Source organism: Protopterus annectens, chromosome 1.part1, assembly GCF_019279795.1.
Source record: "Protopterus annectens isolate FY-2018-M chromosome 1.part1, PAN1.0, whole genome shotgun sequence".
Classification (NCBI taxonomy): Eukaryota; Metazoa; Chordata; order Ceratodontiformes; family Protopteridae; genus Protopterus; species Protopterus annectens.
In genome coordinates this window covers 966,115,588-966,131,219 of record NC_056726.1, presented here as the reverse complement: position 1 = coordinate 966,131,219, position 15,632 = coordinate 966,115,588, and the positions used below count along the sequence as shown (strand labels likewise).

General features: G+C 38.7%; 1 protein-coding gene across 2 annotated transcripts in view; it reads left to right on the top strand.

The window, feature by feature from the left end:
* ATP6V1C2 (ATPase H+ transporting V1 subunit C2) overlaps window positions 1–15,632 on the top strand; it is a 455,055-nt gene that overhangs the window by 76,073 nt on the left and 363,350 nt on the right. The window contains exon 1 of one of the 2 annotated variants that reach the window (XM_044079294.1): window positions 3,184–3,314. The exons of the other annotated variant lie outside the window; for it this stretch is intronic. The gene's annotated coding sequence lies outside the window, so the exon portion shown is untranslated. Of the gene's footprint in view, window positions 1–3,183; window positions 3,315–15,632 lie in introns of those variants that run through there. 2 annotated transcript variants of the gene reach the window in all.

Below are 15,632 nucleotides of genomic sequence, written 5' to 3'. Positions count from 1 at the left end.
GAAGTTATCAAACTTTTGATTGAGGAGAGTGACAGGTTAATTACTGAGTTAGTGGGAGAGCTAGACAATGTTAGTCACTGTTTATACAACAATTTACTATTTGAATGTAACTCACAGTGTTTCCAGGATATTTTAAAAGGGTAGGCAAATCTATTAATGTTAATTTAGAAAGGAAGCAAAGGAAAGTACACAGGGATGAGCTTGATTACAAAAACAAAACAGCTTATCCAGTTGATAATAAAATTAATAATTTGACAGACGATGATGCTTACAGGGAACCTACAAACAGCAGTAGTTTTAATAGCAATATGGAATTTTTAGAATCACCTCCTCCCCCTTGATAAGAAGATCAGAGAGGATTGCTCAGCTGAATTGCTCTCACAGGCAACACAACTTGACCCACACAGTACAGACAGGGGGAAAGACGGAGGGGGAGAGGGAGGCATTAGAAATGGTTTTGGACCTTAACACCCCCACCTTTGAATTTTCAAGCACGGTTCCCACTACCAATTGTTTTGCTATGGTAACTGATGAGATGCACAAACAGAGAAATTATTTCCACTTTTAATTGTTTTAATATAGTTAATTACAGTGACATTGATTTAGATATTAGATTTTTTTAACTTATTTATTAAAGGCTTCACCATTATACCTAGAACCCATACAGATTTAGGCAAGCTTTTTCTCAGGTTTAAACTATATGTTAGGAAATTAAATTTAGTCTTATTTTATGGGTCTGACCACAGGAACCCTTTAATCAATGTTCCCCTCACCACTCCCTGGTTAGAAAGACTATTTTTAATCCCTTGTTTCATCCATTGTTATCCCTGTTTGAAAAATATTTTATCAGAGGCATCAGGTAAGCTTTTTTAAACACTAAGAGGGCTTGATCATATAATATGTCTAAGAAGGAGTAAGCTTTATTAAATGAGCTTTGTACTAATGTCAATTTATGTATTATGAAGCCTGATAAAATTGGGGGAATAGTATTGATTATACAGGGAGAATGCTTTCTTTTCTCAACACAGAAGAGCAATACGGTAGAATTTCTAAAAATGAAATAATCATTGCATATAGGAAAATTGCTTGATGTTGGATGACTTCGTTACAGACCATAAACTACACAATTTTTGTGTGTTAAACAAGCCCTTCTTGCTAGTCTTTTTGGAATCCCTAAAGTTCATAAAGATATAACCAACCCCCCTTTCTGCCCTATAGTAGTGGCAGGAGGTTCAAAAACTCACCCACTAGCAATTTATGTTGATAAGTTAGCCAAATAATTCAGTAATAAATACCCATACATGCTCAGGGATTCCTGGGACTTCATATAGCAATTAAAGTCAGATTTTTGCATCCCACACTAAGTAAGTTTAATGTGGTTCAGTGATATTTTATGTGGCTGTGAATGTTTTACCAACAGAAACATCAATATTATAAATTCATTTATGGAGATTGTTTTAACTAATAATTTTGTATTCTTTGAAGGGGAATATTTTAGACAAACAAGTGAAGTAGCCATGGGCGCCGCTTGTGCTCCCTTATATATAGATGTAGTTATGTGCTACAGGGAACTTGAGCATATGGTCAGTTCTGGCTTTTTTGCTGATATTATTACCTACCTTCAATTTATGATGACATTTTTATTATATGGAAAGGAAATTATGATGAATTAACAGAATTTGAGCATATGCACATAGCAATACACATTAATTCTACTACCCATTTTTTAAAGTTTACTTAACATTTTTTGAAATCCACAGTTAATTATTTAGACATCACATTGTTTAAGGATTTAGAGTTAAGTAGATTTCAGTCTGCAATTCAGAGAAAATCTACTTTCTCTAATGGGTACCGGCATTATAATAGCTGTCATCCATACAAACAAAAAAGGATCTTGGTAAAAGGACACATGGTGAGGCTATCCAGAATAATTTCTGATGACAACAATTTTAACAAAGAGATTGATAAACTGGTTACACTGTTTTTAGCTAGAGATTACCCTCTTAATATGCTCAAAGATACTAAAAATGAAATTATGAACATCAGATGTAATCGATACCAGACTATTTTGGGGATAGGGTTAGATTTTAATCATGCCAGTTACAACAGCAAGAATGAAGGTACAAGATATGAAAATAGTTTTGTTTTGAAGCACGATCAAGAAAGTGGGATTATTATGCCACTTAAACACAAACAATGATTAATAATTTTACACAAGAAGTTACTAAAAGACAAGTCAGGTAGTAAGCCAATCCTTATTTGTTCAAGAAATCTTAACGTCAAAGAGAGACTCGAAAGGGGTGCTAGAAGTATCACGAGGAATTGGAATCCGGTTAGGGTTGGTACTGATAAATGTGGTACCTGTCTATAATGCAGATTTATTTATGGGGGGAACAAATTCTTTGTAAGCAGTGTATAATATAAGATTAAGTTTAATTTTTATTATAACTCTAATACCAAGGGTGTTGTGTACGTTGCATTCTGTGACCATTGTTTCAGTTTTTACATTGGCAAAACTGAACGAAAAGCAAGAACACCTTTATGATATTAATGCCAAAAAAAGATTTGAATGCTCTCTACAGGCACAGAGTAATCTGCAAAAATAATAAAACATTCTATTTTTTGTAGTAGAGCAAGTAGTGCCTAACCCCAGGGGTGGTCCCTGGGAATAGACTTTAGAATACAGAGAACTTTTGTGGCAGTTGAGATTAAATGCAAGTGAACCCCCAGGATTGAATGACACTATTTCTTCGTATGGTGTATTAAAGCTTTGTGCTGCTAAGTAATAACACTACATTGATTTTATATTATTACAATTTTTATTTTATATTATTTGTATTGTGTTTGCAAGATTGATGTTTTTTATATTTAACAGATATCGTGCTTTTTTAAAAAAGTTTCACTCTATGTAAGGAAAAGATTACCTGAATAAGTAATGCAAGTCTTGGTTACTTGGATCACATAGGTTGCTTTAAAGTATATGCATTAGGTATCTTTCTTCTTGATTGTTAATTATTTAAATGTGTGATGAAGTCATGTAACCATTTTCTACCCTAATTTAATGATGTGGGGGAAGGCTTATATACAGTTCTGATGAAGTCCTTTGAGAATAAAAGCATTTAACTGGTATTCATTGCATTTGGTCAATACGTTTATTTTATTTTATTATCTGTTTTCTACTAGTTTGTGGCTCTGTGAGGCTTAGAGATCAGTCTACATTCTAGTTTCACGTTTATACACGCCTTAACAGACCCTCCTCTATCAGACCTGTTACAAGTTTGGAAGTCCAGTGGTATCATAAACACCTTCTCAAGGTACTGCAATTTCTTTTGCAAAATTAACAGAACATGCTAGAATTATAGTTATATATTGCAGAGAATAAAGTGTTTATGGAACTATCTTCCATGCTGCATAAAGCAGAGTACTTCTCTTGAGCTATTTAGACATAATTTAGATGAGTGTACCAAAATTTAACCCTGGTTTACCACTGGCCCTCAAGAATAAGGGAACCATCTAGTTACCCCAATATATGCTTGGTCATACCATCTATGGATATTCATATTGCATAATGTAAGGGCTAATAATTGCAATGGGAATGCATGGCTATGCTTCTTAAGATCCACCCAGATCAATAGCCTACTAAGTATCTGTGACCCTATGCATGTATGATATTATCCTTGAGCCAAATAAAAAGCACATAAGGCAAGCATGTATGTTTTTAATAATGATTACCCAGCAGTTATTTAAAGGCAGAGGCACTCAGTCTTGTCATAAGTGAGACTGTTGCTCAGCTGAAATCCTCCTGGAAGAAATACACAAATACACAAACACACACACACACACACACACACACACACACACACACACACACACACACACACACACACACACACACACACATACACACACACATTGTACACAGAGCAGCAAGATATAACTCTGTGAAAAACATAGAAGGACACAAAATATCACTTAAATGCTCAGAATGAGCATGACTCTGACTGGCTGCGATAGAAAACTGGGTAAAATCTGGGTAAAACTGGCTAAGCTGGTAAGTACTCTTGAGACATTAGCCTATTAATCTACTATGAACCTATGAATTTATTTTATTTTTTTTCCCAATCAGCCATTAGGTCCCTAGAGCATGTAACTTGGAGGGATTGGGATTTCTTTAGGTGTAGCATGTCCAACAGCTCTGGGTTTGACACAGCTTTATATGTTAGGCAGAGATCACCTCGGAGTAGGCGATATTCTACGGAGTAAAGCTGGAGTTTTTTGAGACGGTCAGTGTAGGGCATTTGTTTGAGTCCAGTAATCCTCTTTGTGAGGTACTTCTGTGGCCTTTCCAGCTGCTGCAGATGTCTTGTGAGGTACATTCCAAAAGGGGCATTGTACTCTATAATGGGTCTAATGAGTGTCGAGTAGTGGGGAATGATGACCTTTTTTTTCCTGGATGAGAACCCTTTTATGATGAGGTGTGCCACGTAGAAGGACTTCCTGACTACTGTGCAATGTGACTATCAAAGGAGAGACTACTGTCCACCTGGGTCCCAAGGTCTCTTATCACGCATTCGGTGTTAAGTAGATTGCTGCCTATGTGGTAATTCATGGGTACAGAGTTTTTACCAAAGGGGATGACACTGCACTTTTTGGCATTGAGCTTGCGGCCATGGCTCCAGGCATCTGTCTCAGAGAGGCCCTTCTGTAGGATGTTCACATCATTTGGGGACTTGACTATGGCTCCCAGTTTGCAGTCATCTGCAAACTTCTTTAGCCATAGGCCTTCTGTGTTAGCCTGTACTTCAGAGAAGTAGATACCAAGCTGGTGCGGTCCCAGGACGGAACCCTGTGGTACTCCACTTGTCACTGGTTTGAGGTCAGATTTGGAGTCTGCAACTTTTACAGTGTGGGTTCTGTCAGTGAGACAGTTGGCAATCCATCTTGTGATGTAGGGATTTATTCCTAGTTTATTGAGTTTAGCTATAATTCCAGAATGGGGGATGGTGTTGAAAGCCTTGGCGAGGTCAAGATAGGCTGTGTGAACCACCTTACCCTCATCTACGGCTTTGGTGACTGCCTCAGAGAAGTCGATCAGGTTCAGGAGGCATGATCTGCCTTTCAAAAACCCAAACTGGGTGGGATCGAGTTTGGAGGTTACCAATGTCTTTGTTTAAGAGTTCCATGATGATACGTTCCATGGCCTTGCAGACTAGGCTCATCAGGCTAATAGGTCTATAGTTCCCGGGATCAGTGGTGGCTCCCCCTTTGTGGAGTGGGATAACTTTTGCTGTGTGCCATTCAGTGGGCACAAAACCTGATGCGAGGCTATTATCGAACATGGTACTTAAGTGAGGAGCCAGTTCATTCTGAAGTTCGTGTAAAACGCAGACTGGGATGTTGTCCAGTCCCATGGATGCTGTGTTTTTGGCTTTCGAGAGTGCAGCTTTCACCTGCGTAGTTGTGATTACAGGGACTCTGCATTCTTCCTGTACAGATATGGGCCCTTTATGGGGGTAAGGGGGGGGGGTAACATTAGCACTGAACCTATCTGCCAGGATGTTGGCAATATCAGTTGGTTCTGTAATTTTCGTGCCTTTGTGCTGTAACTCAGAGCAGATCTGGATGTTGCCATTGAGATTCTTGACATAGCTATAGAATGCTTTGTGGTTGTCCTTGGAATTAGTGGCAATTTTATTTTCGTAGCTAGCTTTGGAGGATCTTACAAAGGATCTCAGCTTCTTACTGAGGCTGACCTGGGAGCTCCTCCACTCATGGGATTTTACTCTCTTTTGCAACAGTTTCTTCCTTCTGTTGTACAATTTGTTTATGGCAGGGGACCACCAGATTGGCTTCCTTTTTTTGGAGGATAGTGTCTTTGTTCTGTTTGGGATAGCATGATCCATGCACTCATGTAAGTGCTTACAGAGTGCATTTGTGTAGGATTCAGCAGTTGTAACTGTATTGTCCATCTGCATGGGTGTCATGAAGTTCACTACTTCTGTCTTAAGAAGCATGAAGTTGGCTTTGGAGAAATATTTTACTGTGGTTTCCTTAATGGGGGGGGGGTAGGATGTGGATAGCAATGGTGATTAGCTTATGGTCGGATTGGACCAACGAGGAGTTGACTTCAGGTGTGGAACACCGGTCACTCATGTTGGTAATGACTAGGTCTAGGATATCGATGCCCTTGGTGGGGGTGTGGATAAGTTGATCTAGGGCATTGGAGTTTATGAATTCCAGAAAGTGTTGCGCTAAGGAGTTGGTACATGAGTAGTTTTCCAAGTTAATGGTGGGGTAGTTGAAGTTGCCCATTATTAGAGTGTTTGGTTGAACCCTAATATTTTCCAGTACATCAAGAAAAGAGGAGTGGGAAACCTGGGGCATGGTGGGGGATCTGTAGCAAGCTACAATTTAGATTGTAGTTTTACCAAGAGTCAGTTGCACTTGGATAACCTCGGATGCATTATGCTGAGCAACTAGCCTGGAGGTGTGGATATCCTTAATGAATATGGACACACCTCCACCTTTGGTGTTTCGGTCCAGGTTACATGGCCGAAAAGTGTGGTATGAGTTATAGCCTGGTAGTGCAGGTGTGCTCTCTGGAGCCTTGAACCAGGTCTCAGTCACTGCATAGATATCGATGTTCTCCATTGTAAGAAGTGCCTCGAGTGAGTGCATTTTGAAATTTAGACTTCTAGCATTGAGTAGCATTACCCTCAGTTTTTGCTTGCTTGTTTCTGTTATGGTGGTGAATTTGTTACTTGAACCCTGCCTAAAAAAGGCACTATAGGGGCAGCAAGAGCCTTAGCCAGTATCCAGAATCCCAGGGGTGACAGGTGCAGGCCATCTGTGGCAAAACATCGTGGTCTGTTGATCATGTCATCCCAAGCAGACAGATACTGGATCCCCTTAGAATGACATCAGAAGCTTAGCCAATTGTTGAAGTCAATCATTTTGTCCTTGTACTGCGGTATCATTCTGGGCAATGGCAGAATGCTACTCAGGGCTAGGGTCATACCTGCCTGGGCTACAAGATCGGAGAGCTCTTCCATGTCTCTTTTCATGTAGTCCAGGGAGATACGTCTCAGGTCATTGACACCAACATGGACAATGACAGAGTCATATTTGTACTTGTTTTGGAGTGACCTGAGTGCGTGGGTTATGTGGCGGATCCTGGCACCCGACAGGCAGCTGACAGTAACCTTCTCCTTGTTTAGCCTGGTGAGTGGGACATCAGTGTGCCTGACTATAGTCACCTAGTGTGTTGGGTATGTTGTTTTGCCTTATTGGCTTTGTTTGATTGGCACACTGAGTCTGTGGGCTATGTGTCATTTGGGTTGTGTTGGGGAATGGAGGTTGCTTGTGTTTCTGCTTTGGAGGTCTCTGTTGCTTAGGCAGATTATTATTGAGAGTCTCCGCGAACGTTTTTGAATTTCTATGTGTATATTTTGGTGGTATAGACATAGTGAGACTATGTGATGAGTGTGGTGTGGTGCAAATGTTTACCTTCTTCTCATGACTGTCAGGTTCAGTCTTGGTTGGAGAGAGCTTTACCTAAAGTTTGGCTATATAAGTGCATCTCTCACAGGTTGTAGTGTTGGGTGGTAGGAGGAGATGGTTGTCTGTGTACATGAGGCAATTTCTACATTGCCTCAAGATGCCCAGATTCATCAGATAGACAGGGGAGAATACTGGGAGCTGACCCTTGGACATGCCTGAATAAAAACTATTTTCCTCTAGATAAGTGGGGAAAGTGAGTACAAGAGCTGTTTTTCTCAACGCCAGTGAGAAAAGTAAGTACAAAAACTGTTTTCCTCTAGGTAATGAGGAAGATTGAGTGCTATAGTAATTAGTAGCTTATTTAGTGCTTACAAGTTCTGAACAAGTGCTGAGCATGAATAAGCAAATTTAAGTTTTAAAACTAAGAATCTGTATCTGCACTAGGCGAGTTACAGGACAGAAACAAGTGCAAATGCAGGCTTTCAAATCAGAAAGTTGAGAGAGATGGAAGATTGCCCAAACGACCATTAACTACAAATTCTGGGCCAGAACCACTCTTTATGTGGTAGACAGGTTACCTAATGCTTACCACTCCCACTGATAAGCTAGAAAACTTCCCTCCAACACAGAAAGGCTTGGGGGGCTCAGAAGCTTACAAACACAGTCCTGGATACAGCAAATCTGTATCTGGAACACTAGTTACAGGAAAGGTAGGAAACAGGCTCACAGTTTTTTTTTTTTTTTATTATTACAGAAAAGTAGCAAAAACAGTAGTAAAAACAATTCACATGCAGTGCAAGCTAGCACGCTTGAGTAGGTAGCAATATTAGACCACACACAGTTTGAAAAATGCAATTAAATTAAAAAGGACTAAAAGCAAGTGCAAAAAAGGTTTATTACATAGAATGCGGTAAAGAGATGGGACTGGGGGAGTGTCCTAGATCAAATCTACAGTGGGGTGGGCACTGCAAAAGCCACCAAATTACAGTTTCAGCAGAGATCTGAGCAACCACTAATATAGTACAACTATTAAGCCAAAAAAATATACTCAGCTCTGTATATTTGCAGATCAGTCTCTCAGAACAGTGAGACAACAGATATCTAAGCAACAATTAAACTCTATAATAAAGAAAAATATACTCAGCTCTGTATATTTGCAGATAGTCTTGTAAGGCTGTCTCTCAGAACACAGGTTCCAATTTAAATGCAGGCTGTTATTAACAGGTCAGATTAAGGGAACCTTGAGTTAGGTAACAGACAAGCTATAAAATGCTCAGAATGAGCATTATTTATTATCTAACACTAACTGCTTCTACTGCACTGCACGAAAATACCTCAGTATGGTAGTTATAGTTAGGTACTAATTACCTAAAGCATAGTAAGCTTTGGTTGCTATATTAAGAATCCATTTTTGGGTACTTGCATGACTGTATTTGAGCCTGTTTAAATGTGCAGATTAAAATCCATAGACCAGAGTGGCTATTGCTGAAGAATGGATTTATTTAGAAAATGTTCTGTATTATGGGTCTATATTACAACATCGAAATGTTGTAATATCAAACACCAAATGAGCAACACGTATTCATTGAAATGCATTTAAGTGATTTGATGAATACTTTACAGGGCAAAGATGTAGTTGGCCAACTACACAGTGTTGCCCTTTTTTCCACTGTAGTGCGATCTTGGAGTTGGTATATTTAGTTAGGGGGTTCTGGGGGGCAGAGCACCCCACATTGGGGAGTTTGGGGGGGTGAAGCCCCCCACATAGTTATGTTTGTAAGTGTGTGTGTGTGTGTGTGTGTGTGTGTGTGTGTGTGCGCGCGCGTGCACGCAAGTGAATTCTTTCCCAGGGAAACAATTCGCTGTTTGACAGTTTCTGCTTTACTGTGTTCGGTCATTACGTGTCGAAGAAGAGGCGTTCCATTAAACGCCTCTTTGGTGTTATAATATAGACCCCTGTATTATTTGGTTCTCAACAATCTTGATCATCTAACCCTGTCCTCAACTTCCCATAAACCCTTTTGTTCGTCTACCTTACTTAGAATTTACACCCCATATAGTTTCATGGGAGGCCCTCCCTTTCATGGTAAAATTCTCCTTGTCAGAGTCCTTCTGTGTTTTGTATGACTGGGCTATCAGCTATGACTGGATCAGTTTCTTGATTTTGTTTTTGCTTCATATTGTGTCTGGCTAATAGTTTGTCAGTGGTAATTCCCTTTTACTAACACAAGGAAGAGTTACTTCATCCATAGTTTGTCAGTGGTAATTCCCTTTTACTAACACAAGGAAGAGTTACTTCATCCATAGTTTGTCAGTGGTAATTCCCTTTTACTAACACAAGGAAGGGTTACTTCATCCATAGTTTGTCAGTGGTAATTCCCTTTTACTAACACAAGGAAGGGTTACTTCATCCATAGTTTGTCAGTGGTAATTCCCTTTTACTAACACAAGGAAGGGTTACTTCATCCATAGTTTGTCAGTGGTAATTCCCTTTTACTAACACAAGGAAGGGTTACTTCATCCATAGTTTGTCAGTGGTAATTCCCTTTTACTAACACAAGGAAGGGTTACTTCATCCATAGTTTGTCAGCGGTAATTTCCTTTTACTAACACAAGGAAGGGTTACTTCATCCATAGTTTGTCAGTGGTAATTCCCTTTTACTAACACAAGGAAGGGTTACTTAATTCATAGTTTGCCAGTGGTAATTCCCTTTTACTAACACAAGGAAGGGTTACTTCATCCACAGTTTGTCAGTGCCCCTTTTACTAACACAAGGAAGGGTTACTTCATCCATAGTTTGTCAGTGGTAATTCCCTTTTACTAACACAAGGAAGGGTTACTTCATCCATAGTTTGTCAGTGGTAATTCCCTTTTACTAACACAAGGAAGGGTTACTTCATCAAGTCTGAAGGCTTGATTTAATTTCTGTTGCATAATCCCCGGGATTCAATAAAGCTAAGTGTACACCATTCTGAGTGAACAGACAACACAGACATAACTAACACCTTCTTACTCCTAATTTTAGTTTTCCTACTGATATTCTTGCAGCTTTAAATACTGACAGGGATTCATAAAAATTACCACAAATTGTAGCTTACATGTACACTTAGTGTAATCTTTCTGAGTAACTAGAAAGCACAAACGTGATAAGAATGTTGTTGAATACATATCGTGTACACTCAGTGTAGGCTTTATTGAATCTGACCCAATATTTATTTATTTGTTTACTGTTTGTTTGCGTTTAAAATGACTGGGTTACTTTGATTCAGAAGTGCCATTTTCAGTGGGTCCTAGATAACTAGTCTCTGAAGAACACTCAAAATTTAAAAAAGAAACAGTGCTAAAACTATGGATGAAAATAGAAGACCAAAGATTTTGATAACCTTATGTTCAACATGGGAGGCATTTAACCTAAAGTTTATGCTATATTGAACCATGAGACCTGGATCTTTAACATGTTCCACTGCCGCCAGAGTGTGTTAATTTATAGTGATTAGTTTTATATTTTGCTTATTTCCAATAAGCATGAGTTTCCATTTGCTGACATTGTTAAATTCTAAACCTAATTTGGCCATTAATATGTTAAGTCCTTTAAATAATTATTTAGATTGTTACTGTTTAATGTTTCGTTATACATTGTAACTATTTTTAGTCATCGTAATATTTGGGTGACAGTAACTATTTCTTACAAATTGGAAATAAAAAGATAATTACTACTGGTTCCAACACAACCAGACAGATTATCCAAATTAGATGTGCAACAAGGACAACATTCCTGTTAATCAGTGTGCAAGTCATTTCATCAAAATAGGACTGATTTTCAGTTAATTGTGCAGTGTACAATTGTATCATTTGGGATCGATCCATATACTGTAGACAAGTACAGATACACAGCAAATATGGTTATGTCCAGGTCTAAAGTATGACTGATTGGCTAATAAAAGTCAACCGTACTTAATAAATGTTGCTCTATTATGCAAAAAAATCATGTAACGTTATATCTAAGAGTTAATTGTATTGTTTAGGTTTGCACAGGAATTATAAAAAACACTTTTCAAAGCATTTTGCAACTAAAGATGTTAAACTTATGGGTCTAGAGCTCTGAACCAGTTCAGCTGAATCATCTTTAAAAATAGGCATAACAAAATTTAGCTACCTGTTCCTAGGAACTAAACTGTTCTATAGTTGTACATTAAATAATCTGTGAAGAGATACTTGTAATACCTCTATTAAAAATATACTACTTTTCCAGGTAGCAAATCTGGTTCTATACTGCAGTTAGATTTTATCTAGGACTGAGATTTTGTAGTATGACTTATAATATGATTGGGCTGTGGGAGAGAGATGAAGTATAAATTATTTAAATTCAGCATATCTTTTTAACATGGTATTGTAAAACGTAGGTATTGATTGCATCTACTATGTCTTTTCAGTCATTGGTCAACCCATACGACAGTCTAAGAGGACCACCCTTGAAAATAGTTTTAAGGTGACTGTTGAAGTACTACTGAAAGAACAGGTTCTGTTCAGGTCTGACTAAATCCTTGTGTTCAGATTTGGCCTTGGGATCCATAAGTACCCTTTTTAACTATTCGTTTTTGTTTGCCATCCTGTTTTATGTTTAAAGTAGCAGAGAAATCTCCAGACATTTTGTAAGCATGTCCTTTTCCCCCTTAATAACCACTTTAGTGATGTAGCACACCATGGGTTGAGTGTATAACTTGCATGGCTAGGCATTTTGGCCTTGGTTACCTGAGATAATGTGTTTAAACAAAGTTCATTTATTTTGTCAGATGTGTCCTGATGTGTTTCAAATGGTAATAAAGAGAACGTAATTTTCCAATACCAGTTAACAATTCTATTGAGAGGTTAGAAAAGTAGGCCTTTTTAAGTTATAGACAGTTATCTGACACATAACTGCTTTAGTAGGCAGGACTAAAAGCTGTAGCCAAGTGAACAGAATTATCATGTTGGTTCAAAAGGTTTTATGTAATCAAGAATATTTAGTAGTCTTGTAGGAAAGGTAGTAAACTGACACTGTTTATAGACAGTAGATGAATAGACTGACATGCAAAATGATTATAAGACTGATTTTTTCCACTCTATACAATGGTAGGTGAAATTGCCAAGCAAAATACTAGGTCAGTTATTTCCTAGGATGTCTAAAAAGCAATTCATATCATCACAATGGTTAACATTGTTCATACTGAGATTTCTGGATGATACAATAAACCATACAGTTTTTAAGTTGCTGACAGTGTATATTACAGCAACCTTCTTTATCTGTGCTATTTGGTGTTAGTCCACTCGTAACTTCAGAGGGGTCTCACGGAAACTGATAGCTGGTGCCAGAGCCATGGCATGAAGTTAAACGTAAAAAAGTGTATAGTCATACCCTTCGGGAAAAACAAGGTAACCCCAAGCTACCATATAGGTGGCAACCCACTAAGCACAGAAGAGGTTATCAGGGACCTGGGTACCCAGGTTGACAGTGGCCTCTCATTTGACACTCACGTTGCTAAAGTGGTTCGAAAGACCTTCTACATTGCCCATCTGATCATGAAGGGATTCACATCCAGATCAATTGAGGTCATTGTTCCCCTGTACTCTTCACTTATCAGACCAATGATCGAGTACAATGTCCCATTCGGGATGTATCTCACCCGACATCTGCAGCAATTGGAGAGACCCCAAAAGTTCCTCACCAAAAGGATAAAGGGACTCCAAAACCTGTCATGTACTGCCAGACTGAAGAAACTCCAACTCTATTCAGTTGCATACCGTCTGCTCAGAGGTGACCTGTGCCTGACATACAAGGCCATGACCAACCCGGAATTAATGGACATGCTCCACCTCAAAAAATCCAAATCCACCAGAACCACTAGAGCAAGTGACTTAAACCTTAGCACGGATATAAATAGGACGTGCTGGAGGGATAGATTTATCACACAGAGACTCCCCATGCTGTGGAATAAAATCCCGGTCCATGTGAGGCAGAGCACCTCGCTGGCTCTGTTCAAGAGAAATCTTGACCGGTGGATGGGAGATTGTAGGTTTACCCCGGGAATCATCTCTGTGTCACTGCTGGACAGAGGCACAACAAACTAATGGGCACATTATTTCTAACATAAGGGGTGGCGTAAGCCACATAACTTTGGGCTAGGCTTATAAATGCCTTAGGGCAGATAGCCTGGTATAAACCTATGAACCTATGAACCTAATAGATTTGTGCACAAATATAGCAATACTGCCTCCACTGCCTTCAGAAGTTATGACCCTAACTCATGACTATTTTGCAAATCTTGGTATGGTAACATGTGATGTATCCTATATGCGTACTGATTAATAGAGTAAACATATATGCATCTAAACTAATTTTAACTTTAACTTGCCCATCTTGCAACCCCAGGTCCACAGTCTGATTTGCATAGCCATTCTGTCCAGCCCACCACTCAGTCAAGGAAAATAAATATATGACAATTTGTCATATACCCATATAACCGAGATGCAAATGATTCAACAATAACTGGTAAAAAAAAAAGTATTTTTTGCAGGGCCTTCTTGCACACCCCCCCCCCCCATTAATTATATAAACCAACTCAGAGATTGCTTTATAGTGGGGAAGGGCAAACTCCCCTATCCCCACTGTTTGCAGTCTCACACAGAAACAAAGCCAGCAATGTTCAATCAGCTGAGCCAACTTTTTTTCTGTGCAATGATCGCACCATTAGACCACTTCAGTGTCACCCTGGAAAACACAGAACAACTGTAGTTTTGCCCTTTTACTAGATATCTGTTACTGCTATTACCATCTGGCCTCTTTTGTACTTAAATCACTTCTTAAATTGGCATGCACTGGACTATGCACAACACATTTTTTGAAGTAAGATATATAATATCAGTTGCTTGACAGTCTCGTGTGTGTGTGTGTGTGTGTGTGTGTGTGTGTGTGTGTGTGTGTGTGTGTGTGTGTGTGTGTGTGTGTGTGTCTGTATGTATGCGTGCTTATGTTGGAGAGAGCAATTCATGTGCTACTGAACCTGTTAGGCAGGCATAGTATTATTTAACCACATAGTATAAAACACTTACGACTCACTGAGTGCTGCTATACTGTTGAAGACAGAATTCTGGATTGAAGCCTTGAGCTATGTGGTAGTAATTTATCCACTGAGCACTGTGCCATATGCAGAATGTCATTTTGCAAATAATGCCATTTCGCAAAAAGTGGCTATTTACTTGGTGTTCAGAGCTGAACAGTACAGCTGAGTGCCTGAGTTGACTTTGGGACTGAATCCTACAACAGTAAGGTGGATGTTGTATCCAAAGAGTTACCTCACCAAACTGAGAGCATTAAAATTGGGCAAACTACTGCCATTTACCAAACATCAGCCACTGATTCAGAGATCAGATCTGAACCCAGAACTCTAATACAGCGGTATTATCCACAGAGCTTCTTACCAAAGGGCATATTTACCATCTAAGCTAAAATGTACAGTCCAAATGTACTGTACTGTCACTGTCTTAATTCTAACTGCAAAAAAGTATTATTTGTTGGACAGTCTGTAGTATATTTGTTTTATTTCCAAGTTTGGAAGAGTTTCCATATTTCTAAAGAATATTATTCAGCTTATTGTTTTTGTAATCACCTTTTTGGTAGTGTTTCTACAGATTCTTAAAACAATGCTGCATGTGTCAGAAAGCAGAGAAAGTTTAATACTAAGCTGTGTTTTCAGAAGTTAATAGTGTGCACAGTATTTCAGCACTGAAGATGGATGCCAGAGTCTGTTTGTCAATTAACTATAGTCTTGCATAAAGAGTACAACATAAAGCACCATAGCATCACACATGCCTCTTAACTGTCCATATTTTCACAGATTGTCCAGATTTTCCCTCATATTTTTGGTCTATTCCTCATAAAATTTGTGGTTTTCTGGAAGGTCATTGAGGTTTGACATCACTAAATAATAACAGATGTTTGAGTTTCACACTTCATATCCTTCAGAAAATGCATATGAAAGTAAAGCCAGCTATTCTGGATACTTTTGAAAGTTTATAACAGTAATATTTAAAATCTGTCCCTGATTTTGAGTGTTTGTATAGCCATTTTTTGGGTATGTCAAGATTTCTTGAA